The 14,245-nt window shown below is 32.4% G+C and overlaps 1 long non-coding RNA gene across 1 annotated transcript; it reads right to left on the bottom strand.

Annotated features, from left to right (window-relative positions):
- Window positions 1-6,321: 6,321 nt before the first annotated feature.
- LOC143064221 (uncharacterized) lies at window positions 6,322-11,269 on the bottom strand. The gene is made up of 3 exons (XR_012975205.1): window positions 11,199-11,269; window positions 8,252-8,339; window positions 6,322-7,133 (listed from the first exon to the last, which is right to left on the bottom strand). It is a non-coding gene; the product is annotated as an uncharacterized LOC143064221 (long non-coding RNA).
- Between the last annotated feature and the right edge of the window lie 2,976 nt (window positions 11,270-14,245).

The raw sequence follows: 14,245 nt of genomic DNA on the forward strand, positions 1-14,245 counted from the left end.
ATATGACTGCATAATTAAAAAAAACTTTGGTCGTATATTGATATTATATTGTCATCGTCGTCAGAAGACAGATGGTTTCCAGATAATAACTTTAATATAAGTAAATAGAAATCTATGAAATTTAAACACAAGGTTTATGACCATAAAAAGAAGGTTGGGATTGATTTTTGGGAGTTTCGGTCCCAACAGTTTAGGAATTAGGGGCCAAAAAGGGCCCAAATAAGCATTTTTCGTGGTTTTCACACAATTACTTTAGTATAAGTGAACAGAAATCTATGAAATTTTAACATAAGGTTCATGACCACAAAAGAAAGATTGGGATTGATTTTGGGAGTTTTGGTCCCAACAGTTTAGGAAGCGGGGGCCCAAAAAAGGTTCCAAATAAGCATTTTTCTTGGTTTTTGCACAATAACTTTAGTATAAGTAAATAGAAATCTATGAAATTTTAACACAAGGTTTATGACCACAAAAGGAAGGTTGGGATTGATTTTTGGAGTTTTGGTCCCAACAGTTTAGGCATTAGGGGCCAAAAGGGTCCAAAATTAAACTTTGTTTGATTTCATCAAAAAATGCATTATTGGGGTTCTTTGATATGCCAAATTTAACCGTGTAGTTAGATTCTTAATTTTTGGTCCTGTTTTCTAATTGGTCTACATTAAGGTCCAAAGGGTCCAAAATTAAACTTATAAAAAAGAAGATGTAGTATGATTGCCAATGAGACAACTATCCACAAAAGACCAAAATGACACAGACATTAACAACTATAGGTCACCATATGACCTTCAACAATGAGCAAAGCCCATACTGCATAGTCAGCTATAAAAGTCCCCGATAAGACAATGTAAAACAATTCAAACGAGAAAACGAACGGCCTTATTAATGTAACAAATGAACGAAAAACAAATATGTAACACATAAATAAATGACAACCACTAAATTACAGGCTCCTGACTTGGGACAGGCACATACATAAATAATGTGGCGGGGTTAAACATGTTAGCGGGATCCCAACCCTCCCCTAACCTGGGACAGTGGTATAACAGTACAACATAAGAACGAACTATAAAAATCAGTTGAAAAAGGCTTAACTCAAATATATGAATTCTGTTCTTGTAAAATTTGGTCATGAATTCGTTGTTTTATTTGAGCAAGCATAGGTGTAATAGGTACATTAAAAGATGTTAAATACGAGAATACAATTCTTCATATTACTTGTCCATAGGTTGTTTTCTCTTGTTTGAATAAATATGTCATGAGCTAAGATCTTATTAGATGAGATTAAATGATCTAAAAATTTCATGGAAGACAACAAAATTTTAGCTTTTAAGGGGAGTCTACCATGCTCACTGCGACATGCATGGTTGGAAGTTTTACAGTGAACCCCAAGAATTTCTTTGATAAATTTTATATGAAACTTTTCATATGGTTCATTCTCAGTATTTTTTTTAATTGATTCAATACCCCAAATTTCACTACCATATAATAAAATTGGAAGTACCATTGTATCAAAAAGTTTTTCTAAAAGTCTACATTGTTAAGACTAAGAGGTTTCTTTATTTTGAATAGAGCTTTTCTAGCCTTTTCCAGCAATAAATTGGAGGCAAGGTTAAATTTACCATTGCATTTTAAAGTTGTCCCAAGGTAACAATATTTATCAACTGTCTCAATATAATATTTGTTGATAGTTGAAATGATTTGCCATTAGAATTAAAGATTTTGTAGAATTTACTTCCAGCTTCCAATCTGTACAGAACTGAGCTAGAGTGTCAAGACTACATTGTAGTCCTTCTGGACTACTTGACAATAGTACCAAGTCATTGGCCTATAAAAAAAAACCAATGAATCTTATTATCACCAATTAGCACAGGGTCTGTGCTATTGTCTTTTTAAATTTTCAACAATGTTATTAATAAAAATATTAAATAGCAAAGGGCTTAGAACATCGCCTTGTTTAACACCTCTTTCAGATATGAAAGATGTACTTAAACCATCATTAAATTTTATTCTATTCTTTGTTTTGGTATACATTGGAAAAACTATGTTAAAAATTTTCTTTCGAATACCATGTGTTAATAGTAAATGAAATAATCCAATTATCCAATTGAAGGCTTTTTTAAATCAATAAATGCAGCATAAACTTTCCTATGTTTAGTCTTGTATTGTTCAATAATTGATTTCAATGAAAAAATATGATCAGATAGCATGGTTCATCTGACCTTGACCTCATTTTCCTCATTCATTGGTCAATGTTTAGTTTTCTTGGTTAAGATTATGTGACAGTTGTAATAAAGCTTGATATTTAAGACTATCAACATAATATCAATGATTAGTTAAGAAGGCGAGACATTTCAGCTGTGCACTCTTGTCTGGCTAAAGGACAATTTAGAAAATGTTAAAAGCAATGTAAGGGAGGTAAGCCAATTCAATTTAATGAATACTGTTATATATATGTTTGATTACCTCCCTTACACTGCTTGAAAATTATTTAGAAATGATGATTGTCCTAAGATGATGAGCTGTAAATTTATTTTTAGAAGTTACTTATATTTAATATAAATTTTAATCATGACTGTATGTCATTTTATATTTGAATATTTTATGACGTATTTGAATGAGTAGTTATTGATGCAAACTCCATTAGAAATTTTAATTGAGATTATTTTTGAAATAAGGGAAAGGAGGAGGTACATTTTTGCTTATTTCAGATTTCAGTAATTAAAAAGAAAATTTCTTCAAATTCTTTTTTTTTTTTTGGGGGGGGGGGGGGGGGGGGGTTATTAATATTTAAGTTCATTAAAATTGGGAATGAAAATGGGGAATGTGTTAAAGAGACAACAACCCAACCATAGAACATATAACAGCAGAAGGTTACAAATAGGACTTCAATGGAGCAAGAAACTTCCACACCTGGAGGTTTCCTTCAGCTGGCATCTAAAAAAATATCTATACTAGTTCAGTGATAATGGACGTATTACTAAACTCCGAACAGCGTTTGACCTCTACGATCGTAAAAAGCTGTGCCCAGCGGAGCATCTGGTTGACATTTGCCTCTCCACAGTATTTCCACCCGAATTTATATCAATTGATATTTCCCCTTAATGGTTATTTGAAAAGTTTTCGTCGTTGATGTCAAAAGCAATACAATTGAGTTACATTTAAAAAAAAACTTTCAGTACATATGTCTGATTGACTTCAATGTATTATGTATATCCCAAAACAACAGATATGCAGGACCAATTGAAAAACTATGTACTAAATAATTCAGATTCTTACTAGTGTTGTGGTGGTGTGATAAAGCAACAAAATATGGAAACTAGAGTAAATGGAGAGAAACTTCAAATAGTAAAAATTGTAAGCAGGATAAGGGCTACAATATTGCCCAAATGGATAGTTTTCTGTTATTATAGACTTTTCCCTTGAATTGCTATTGTACCTTTTTGTTTTGCTATTCTCATAACATGATATTTTTCTATCATAATCATTTGGTTGTCAATGCAATTATTGTCTCTTTCATTAGGGATGACATAAAAAAAAAATCAATGAAGGATAAACAAACTTAATTCAAATAGTTTGGGGGTAGGGGGTCAAATTGCAAGTTTTGTATAAATTGACATCGATTTTACATATATCCTTATTGGTCAATCAATTTTTCTCAAATTAAGTTAATAGGGGGGTACCGTAGGGGGGTCAGTGAAAAAATTATATGAATTAAGTTTTTTATCCTTCATTGAACTTTTGATGTCGTCCCTTACAGTCTTGAACATAAAAACTAAATATTAAATAAACAACACTCCTAATGCTCAGGTTGGCTGTCATTGTGCAACACAGTTAATGGTAAAGAACCCTATGGGAAAAACCAGAGAACTCCTTTTGTCAGAAAACACTGTCAAACATCCAAACATACTATCCACACTGATCTGTGTCCACACTTTTAAAATTAAATGTATGGGTAAATTGCAAGTTTTGTCTCATTTTGAAAACTGTAATAGAGAAAATCTGACAGTAATAATACTGCCCATTTTGACAAAATGAAAATAATGTAAAACTACTGACTATAGCAAGTGTATTCCTTATAAGAGATATTGTCCTTTGTTTAATACCATTTTTTTTTATACCTATTTGAATGTCTAGAGCAAAACATATAAAAGATAGAGAGAAAGTGTGCAAACTTGGCAGCAAAAATTATCTGCCAGAAATAGCTATATATTGGAAAACAAATTTACGAAATTGCCAGTTAACTTCTTATATAAGTTATTGCCCTTGCATGTTGATATTATCATTTTTTTTTTGTGTTATGGGGATAAACTATATTAAATAAAAAGAAAGATTGTTTGAATGTTGGTTGATAAACGTCCAATGCCAGCTATTTCTTAAATGTTCAGGACGATTAACAGAAAGATTAGAAGCAATACAAAATCAAAAACAAAATGATTTTAGTCATGAGCTCATTAGTAAATAAAATTGAGAAGTGAAACGGGAAAAACGTCAAAGAGACAACATCCAGACATAAGAACAGAACACAACACACAGCCACCAATGGGTATTCAACACAGCAAGACAATCCTGGCGGCGGGCTTCTGATTTCAGAGATCTCTAATTGACAGAGCACTTCCTACAACTCTAGAAATTAGTAGTAAGAATGTCCCAGATTGACTCTCAGTTGTCGGGTAATTGGTTGGCCTACTTTTAGCTCACTTGGAAATACAACAGCTTTAATTGTTGGTTAAGAAGTCCTCTTTCGCACGACAAATTAAATTAACTATTCGACACGACAACCTCGTGTATATACGCGAGGACCATAAAATTATTTTAGACGAATTATCATGGTAAAATAGAGGCCAAAGGTACCAAAGGGACATTCAAACTCGGTCATAAGTCGACATTACTTTTAAAATTAGCCTGACGTCATCACGAATTTTCACGATATTTTTTTCTCTCGACATACAGAATGACAACCTTCGGTAAAAACTCTATCGGACATAAATAAAGAAGATGTGGTATGATTGTCAATGAGACAACTCTCAACGGTACCAAAGTTCAAATGAAGTCGATACAATTCGGTGATAATGAAAATGGGGAATATGTCAAAGAGACAAGTCAACAAGCCGACTAAAGAGCAGACAACAGCCAAATAGATCTCCAACGCACCGAGAAAATTCCGCACCCGGAGATTAATAAAATTGTGTACTAGTTCAGTGAAAATGAACTCCTTAGTCCGAGAATACTCTGAAATCCAACGGCATTTTTGCCAGACAAGCTGGGCCGTGGGATGTCAGAGCTCGTCCCATATAAAGAAGTGGATATTTACCGGTCCATACTGATAGATGAGCTGCTTCGTCGCTTTTGTTGCCGACTAACATACTTGGAATTAATTTATTCATTTTTCATTTCTTCATTTATGTAAGTTTCAACTACCTACCACCCTTTATTTCTCATATGTAGAGTAGTCACAGTGGCCACAGCTTGTCTTGCAAAACAGCCGTTGGACGTCAGAGTGATCTCGGACTACGGCCCCAGGTTGTCTGGCAAAACAGCCGTTGGACGTCAGAGTAATCTCGGACTATAAACTCATGAACATATAAATGAACTAAAAACAGTCTCCGGGACAAGTTTGCAATTCCGCTGAGTGCAAAAGTTGTCACCTTAAATTTTGGAGTTAAGTCAAAATGAAGTTGATAACTTGGTTGGTATTGGTTCCCTGATATTTGTCCTAAAATTTTTTGGCTCTAGCACCACTGTTGAAAAACTTATGCCCCTTTTTTCAACAATTTCCTCAGAGGAAAAGTACTTTTCCTCAAGGGAAATCAAATTTCCCTACAGGAAAAAGATTTTTCCTCAAGGGAAATTGTTTTTTCCTCAAGGGAAAAAGATTTCCCTTAGGGAAATTGCTGCATAAATATTTCCTTTGAGGAAATTCTATTTCCTTTGAGGAAATTCTTTTTCCTTTGAGGAAATTTGCGGCTTCAAATTTTCCTTTGAGGAAATTCTATTTCCTTTGAGGAAATTTGCGGCTTCAAATTTTCCTTTGAGGAAATACTTTTTCCTGTGAGGAAATTTGTAGCTTCAAATTTTCCTTGGAGGAAATACTTTTTCCTGTGAGGAAATTTTTGACAAACACTTTTCCTTGAGGGAAAATTCAAGACAACAAATTTCCTCTGAGGAAATCATTGTTCTTCAAATTTCCTCTAAGGAAATTTCTGAACATCAAATTTCCCTTAAGGAAATGTTTTCCCTTATTTTTACTAGTTAAACATTTCTTCACTATACCATGTATACAAACAGTATGAATATAATTTTACAAGACTGCATAATTGATACAAATGATATTTAAAACTTTAATAAATGTTTGACTCAACATTTTAATGACATTGAAAATTAATACAGCCTGTTTGTTTAGGTCTAGGTATGACAGGTATTGTTCTTACTTTTTATATAACTTTAACTTTGATTTATAAAAAAAATGTGTAGCAAAGGAATTTGTTTTCTTTGTAATTGTTTCAATCGAAAACATAAATAAGCAACCAATTTGAATGTCATACCATTTGTGGTGTTCTAAAGAATTTGTTTATATTTGCAGATTAAATAATAAAATAAACACTTTAAAGTCTTTTCCTGTTATTTTAAATTAAAATTTTCTTCTGTTTCAGCTTGTGTACAGTTATTCAATCCACTACGTAAGAATTCAGTGAATACATTATTCCATTCACTAAACATTTTCGTTCAATTCTAAGAGAAAACATTTTTGCAAATTGTTCTTCAATGATATTCTTCCATATACTTGATATAAGGGAGTGATGTAAATGTGTGGATTAAACTGGTGTTCCTTTTTTCAACAACAAAATAGTATTTTTTCTGCATTTCTCCTTTCTTTCGACTAATATATATCAGTATATAATATGTTGTTGCTTTTATACAATAGTGTTTTTGTGTATCTATGATAGAACTCCATTTTGTTTAAGGCCATTATCATGCATTGTCATGTGATTATGATGAAATTTCCTATTTCTTTTTTGCAGGAAAGCACACATTCCAGTTCAAATTAATCCAATTGCGCACTATTTAGATAAATTTCAACTTTAAGTTTCCTCTTCAGTAATGACCTATTGATCATGAAAACCAAGATGTCTGATCACCTATAAATACACAAAATAAACAAATAAAATGTTATAAATGGAGAGAGAAACAGCAATAAAAGTTTATTTTGTCATGTTTATTAACATTTTAAATATATTTCCTTTCCTACTTGTGAATGCTTTTGTCTATAGTTCTTATATTAGTTGATTTTGTGCATTTATCAATCTTTCAAGTTGAGACAGTTTGTTCTTTATATTATATATACAGTGTATATATATATGTTGAGCTTTAAACCACTGTCTAAAGTAAGGGTAGGGTTGAGTACTCATAAACCTGTTTTTTTATTACATGCATTAGTTTTTATGGATTTTTAACTTAAGCTGTCAGTTACTGTGAGTACTTAACTTTGTGTCTTTTCAATTAAGGGAAATGTATAAATTTCTTGCTTACTGTAAACCAACTAATTTTCACGAGCGATTTATTTTCACAAGCAATTTATTTTCGCATTTAGAAATATAATGTGCATATAAATTGTCGGGACTGTTTTTCATATGTATCTTTCCTTATTCATTTATTAAAACACATTAAGTAAACTTGAAAATCACGAAAAAAATAAATATATGTGATGTAGACTAGAATGTATAAAACGCAAAATAAAGTAATCGTGAAAAATTAGTTGGTTTACAGTAGTCCAGTCTGTGTTTGCAGGAAATTTACATCATTGGTTGTCTGGTGGAGAGTTGTCTTATTGGCAATCATGCCACATCTTATTTTTATATAACCTTGCCATATTCCTATTGTCATGATTGTGCCTGTCCAAAGTTCAGAGCCTGTAGTTTTTGTCAGTTTAGTCTGACACTAAAATTTAGTGGTTGTTGTTGTTGTTTCATACTGGTCATATTTATTTTTTGTAATTTATTTTGTTATAAACTAGGCAATTAGTTTTACAGTTTGGATTGTTTCAATTTTTCATCTGAAGGTCTTTTATAGCTGCCTACTTTGACTATAGGGTACGGATTTTCTCATTATTGAAGGTCGTCACGGGCCTACAATTGCTTTCTCAAAGCCATGATCAATAGTTTTCATATTTAATATACCACATCTTTTAATTTTTATAGTAATCATGATAATCATCTTTCAAGTTCAATAACTTTTTTAAAAATAAAAGTGGCCTTACCATTTAGGTTTACTTGGCTTCTGCAAATTTTAAATTGCCTATCATTTCTGCTGTTTATAATTTCTCTGTATCTTCTATAGTTCTTGTCCTATACATAAAAGAGTAAAAGTTATTATTGAATGACATCTTGCATCAATATTTTTTTTGCTGTTTAATGTACATGATGTATATTAATGTGTGTTTAATAAAAATCTGTACCATGAGTGCTTGATCAGCTTGTTGCCCTTTTAGTTCGTCTTTATGCTTTAAATGAATTTAAATGATTAACTAGAACAACTATGAGCACTGCGCAAATAAGACCCCCCCCCCCCCCCCCTCCAAACAAAAAGGACATGCACACAAAGTGGTATTCATTGGCATAAAACATGAAGATAATTTGGCTCCATTTAGAGATATCTCATGTGACTATAAGCATGATAAGTTTATGGCTGTGATTTTTTAACAAATACATTTCTAAAACCTTCCAAAGTTTGAAAATAGACAGATTTTAAATAACTTTCCAACAACTAAAGTTCCTTAACTCTGCATCTTATACAAAGATATACACGATAAATAGTGGATGATACTCCAGTTTGCATATTCTTCAAAGTTTTAAAGGAACATAACTGAAGAACGGTAAAAGTTTTACTATCAAAATTTGAAATTGATCTGATTTTGTGGTAAAAAGTATTGTCTTAAAGTTTAATAAATATTGGTTGAGGTAAACTTAAGTTAGAGGCTGGAAATGAAAAATTTATCATTTTTCCATTTTTAAAGAACATAACTCTAGAATAGATAAAGAGACACTACCAAAATTCAAACTTAATCTGTATTTTGTGGTGATAAGCATTTTGTATAAGTTTCATAACATTTGGTTGAGACAAACTAAAGTTTAGAGAACGGGAAACCAAAAATTCAGCATTTTTTCCCCATTTGTAAAGGGGCATAACTCTAATACAGTAATACTGACATCACCAAAATTCAAACTTGATCTGAGTATTGTGATAACAAGCTTTTGTAAAAGGGTAATTAAATTTGGTTGAGGCAAACTAAAGTACTGTAAGAGAACAAAAAACAACTTTGGGACAGACAGACAGACGATCAAGTGTTAAACTTAATGCCCCCTCCACTATGGGTCATGAAAATGAAAAGGGAGTTTATGTCAAGATATACAAACAATTCACCAAAGTTTCATAAAAATTGGTGAAAGCATTCTTGAGACTATCCAAATCCCAATAGTACAATGACATAAATCAGAATTTTTTAAAATTGAAAGGAAAATTATCATGATTATGTTATACAAAAATAATTCACCAAGTTTCATGAAAATTGCTCAAAGCATTATTAATAGTATACTGGAAAAAGCCCCCCCTTTTATGAATAAAATCCCTAACTTTAAGTTGCAAAATTCAAAATCTTTAAAAATAAAAAAAGAAACTTAATTATATCAATAGATAATTCACCAAAGTATTATAAAAAAATTTATGGATAATGTATTTTAATTCCAAGACTATCTAAGACATGGTTTGTTTGAATCAAAAAAGTTGAAATAAAATACCTACTAGAATTCAGGAGAACAGAGGCGGATTTAGGGGGGGGGCAGGGGGCCCGGGCCCCCCTTTTTGGGAAAAAATTTGGTTGCTTATATAGGGAATCACTGAAGCGTGACAGGAGTGGGCCCCCTCTTAGGTCAGTCAGTGGGCCCCCACTTATGAAAATTTCTGGATCCGCCACTGGAGAATTAGAGCAAATCAGGCTATCTTTTAGATTATCAGACAATTGACTGTAGAAAAGGAATTTTCTTTTTCTTATTTAACTATTTGTTATCTCTGTCCTTAATATCTACTGAACTAAGCAAATTTTTTCACATTTGTTTTCTTTTTTCTCTCTTGTTATTTAACCATTACAAAAAAAAAAGAGAGAGAAACTGACAATGCCAAGGCAAAACATAAGATGCAGAAAAGAAAAACAAAACACTAAGCAACACCAACATCACCCAAAAACTAGTGTTGAATTCATGTACTCAGTCAGTCAGTGAGAGTTGGCAGATCCTGACCCACTATATTTATGCTTAAAAACCTAAAAATCATAGAGTACTAAATATATTTTGTAAATACTTGATTAAAATGTTGTCATAAATAGCATAGACACCTCTTAGTTTTGAGAACCACATGTGTTAATTGTGCGACTGAAAATATTGCACGCATTTATTAATATGACCAATTTTAAGAAATGCAAAAAGATGTGAGATGATTTATATAATTGTAATTTCAGGAATTTACAGTAAAGGCTTTTAACCCCACTGCATTTTGCACTTTTCCCAAGTCAGCAGCCAGAAGTTATGGCCTTTGTGACCTTTGTATGATTTTTATTTTAGTTTCTTTTTTTTTATATTGAGGAGTTTAGTATGACGTCCATTATCACTCAACTAGTATACATTTTTGTTTAATGGCAAGCTAAAGCATGCCTCACAGGCACGGATCCAGGAGGGTTCGAGGGTTGGAACCCTTTTTTTTTGACGATCAATGCATTTGAATGGGGACATGTAGTTGGACCCCCCCCCCCCATTTGTCCTAGGTTATTAACCCCTCCTTTAAATGGCTGGATCCACCTCAGCCTCAGGTTGTGGGATTTTCTCGTTGCATTGAAGACCCATTTGGTGATCTTTGGTTGTTATCTGCTCTTTGGTCAGGTTGTTATCTCTTTGACACATTCCCCATTTCCATTTTCCATTTTATTTTCAGTTCTATAATAAATGTTAGACTTCTTGTTGATTTGGTTTCACATTTCGGCTTCGTCGGAGGAAAGCGTCCCAGAAATAAAATATTCTTGCAAGACATCACAATTATTTGGACTAGGTTTTCACCACCATCAACATTGTAAAGATTGTCGCACTGTGGAAGAAACAAGTTTGGCGCGTTAACAAAAATATAATTGTCTGTGCTGACAGGTTAGTATGTGTGCATACCAATATTTAAATTTTCTAAGCCTTCTTTTTGAATATTTTGTCCATTTCTTGGTAAAATACTGTCAGACCTGCCTGGAGTGCTGTTGATTTACAAAAACGATCAAGTAATGTAGGGGAAAGAAACTAACTTAAAAGACCAAAATAAGCCACAACTAATGGGGGTCTCATTGGGGGTTCTGTTCACGGATCCCGCTTAGTTACTTTTTTTTTTATTAGATTCCCGCATCCCGCTTACACTATGTAAGTAAGAAATTCTGATATTTTTGTAATTTCCCGTGTCCCGCTAAACTTCATTTTCCGTTCTTACGGCACAATAATTTGACTTTCATGTGACACGCTTACAAAAAATCCACCTCGACAATCCCGCATCCCGCTCAACCCCCCCCCCCCCCCTAATAGGTACATAAATAGTTTACTATGCAGTCAGTAGCCAAATACACATGTATATATACTTTTAGACGACCTAAGCCTCATTCATTTCACAGAAAAATCGAAAATACTCATTATTAATGAACATTTTAAATCACTTAAACATTTAGATTTTATAACTTTAAAATTTACGACAATGTAGAATTAAGATCATTTAATCATGTCAAGGACGTATATTAGTTATACGTCCTTGATCATGTTAATCGAAAAATGATTATTTGTCAATGAGCACCTGTAACCCGGTACTGCATTTTTTTTTTGGCACGCGTCGAGAAACTGTTAAAAGTGCCGCCAATCTGACAGAGCTTTGAAGAGCTTATTTTCTCGTATGATCTATGTCTGCTACTGTGAATGTATTATGATCTATTATATCAAGGACGTATATTAGTTATACGTCCTTGGTTTAATGTTATCTGTTGCAATATATAATAAGTATTACACGTGGACAGGATGTTCCCCGGGAAAATAAGTTATACACACACCGAGGATACACGCTATACTGTCATGTGGAAAATTACTGGGTCACCTGTAAGATGGTAATCAGCCATGCAACTAATCAGGTGACTGACCATGTCACTACACTTTAAAAAGTTTATCGTGAGATCGAAATATTCATTTTAATTAAAAATTTAAGAACTACCGGATTTATCATTATTATGAAGTGAAATAATTCAACCAAATCGTATTATTTCCCAAAAAGATTATATACATATGTTTTATCTATACCGGGAAAAAATTGAAAATTGTATTTATAATTTAAATTTATTTTATAGAAATCCTTGTAGGTCTCATGAAATGGAACTCACAGAGGCGGTATTAGGGGGAGGCAAGGCCCCCCCCCCTTTTGGGGAAAAAGATTGGTTGCTTATATAGAGAATCATTGACGCGTGACGGGGCTCTTAGGTCAGTCAGTGGGCCCCCACTTATAAAAAAATCTAGATCCGCCACTGACTCACGCATGCCTAATTAAGATTTATAAATTTATTTAAAAATATAACAAATATTTAGTTTTGAAATTAAATTAAATTCACCTTTCCGCGCTATAATTTATTTGACATGAATTAAACAATTTTTGTTGAGGGATCTAAGGGTTTGTCCATACAACGTGTATGTTATTAGTACTTGTTTTCGCCTTGAACCTCATTATACAGAGTGTTTTAGACATGATGATGAGAATAACGTGAAAGATACTTTTTTCGATCATCGTGAAGTGACAATTTTAATTCCCATTCCTCCATACACTCGACCCCTGTTGTATATTTATAATTCCTCGTGCTTTTAATTACCCCTCTTCGTGATTACCGTTATGCCAACAGAAACCCGGGACTTGATGTTCATGTAAAATCAGGGGCGGATCCAGCAATGGTAAAGGGTTCCAATTGGTCCGTAGAAATACCGCAAATGACCTCTTTAGTGCACTACTTGAAGAAGAAAAATGTGCACTAAGAACCTGATGGAATGATACAACTGTCACAAAGGACATGACATATAGAAATAGACTTTGTAAAAATACATAATTTCAAATTTTATGATCATATCTTTTGTAATTAGAAAGTTATTTTGTTTTATCGACACGTGCCTCAATCAGATGATTGTCACCTGTGTAATCGATAGAAATTCATGTTCGCTCAACTTTGTATACTGATTACACATGTAAAATTGAAGATGCGAAACATGTTATATTAGACTGTCCTTTAGAATAGAATAGAATAGATTAGAATAGAATATTTTTATTTACCAAATTAAGGCCCCAGAAGGGCATATAGCATACAGACAATATTATTATAAACATGACAATATATGCAGATTTAAGTAAAAGTTTATTTTGTGAAGCTGAGACTATGTGTTATAGTAGTTATAGTAGTCTCAGTGTGAAGTTAAAAGAAGTAATGGTGATTTTAGTATTTTACCTGATGATGATAAGTTTATAGAGGGGGGGCAAGGGGGGTCCCAATAACAGCAAAACAGCAAATTGATTTGGCTCATAACAGATAACAAGGAATTAAAATCGACAAAAACAGATAACAGTAAATGAAATATTAAAATAATTCGGTCTTTGACAAATCAGTATTTCTTATTACGATATAATCCTTTGTAATGCATTCCATTTTTTATGACTATGTTTTTAGTATTAATTTATGTATCTAGAATGTGTTTAAATTACTACTCAATATATTATAATATTTTTTATACGCTCGTTTACGGAACGTATTATGGTATACTGTTGTCCGTCTGTTGTCAACATGTCGGACATTAACTCAAAAACTCTTTAACCATTTGCATTAAACTTTGAGGAATTGTTTATATCTATTGACGTGAGCTCCCTTTTTTTTTTTTTTTTTTTTTTTTTTTTTATAAATTTTAGATTTTAAGTTTCTGGGTAATGGGTTTTTATTCAATAAAATTGGTGTTTTTTTCAGTTTTCTGATAATATCTCAAAAATGCTTTCACAAAGCAAGGAATTTTGGTGAATTTTTTATATCTATTAACATGAGGTAACTTTCAATTTTTATAAATTTTAGATTTTACGTTTCCGAGTTAACAGGTTTTATTAATTAAAAAGGTGTGATTTTCCAGTTTTCAGACATTAACACAAAAATGTTTTCAGCAGTTCTCAT

This window comes from Mytilus galloprovincialis, chromosome 2, assembly GCF_965363235.1.
Source record: "Mytilus galloprovincialis chromosome 2, xbMytGall1.hap1.1, whole genome shotgun sequence".
Classification (NCBI taxonomy): domain Eukaryota; kingdom Metazoa; phylum Mollusca; class Bivalvia; order Mytilida; family Mytilidae; genus Mytilus; species Mytilus galloprovincialis.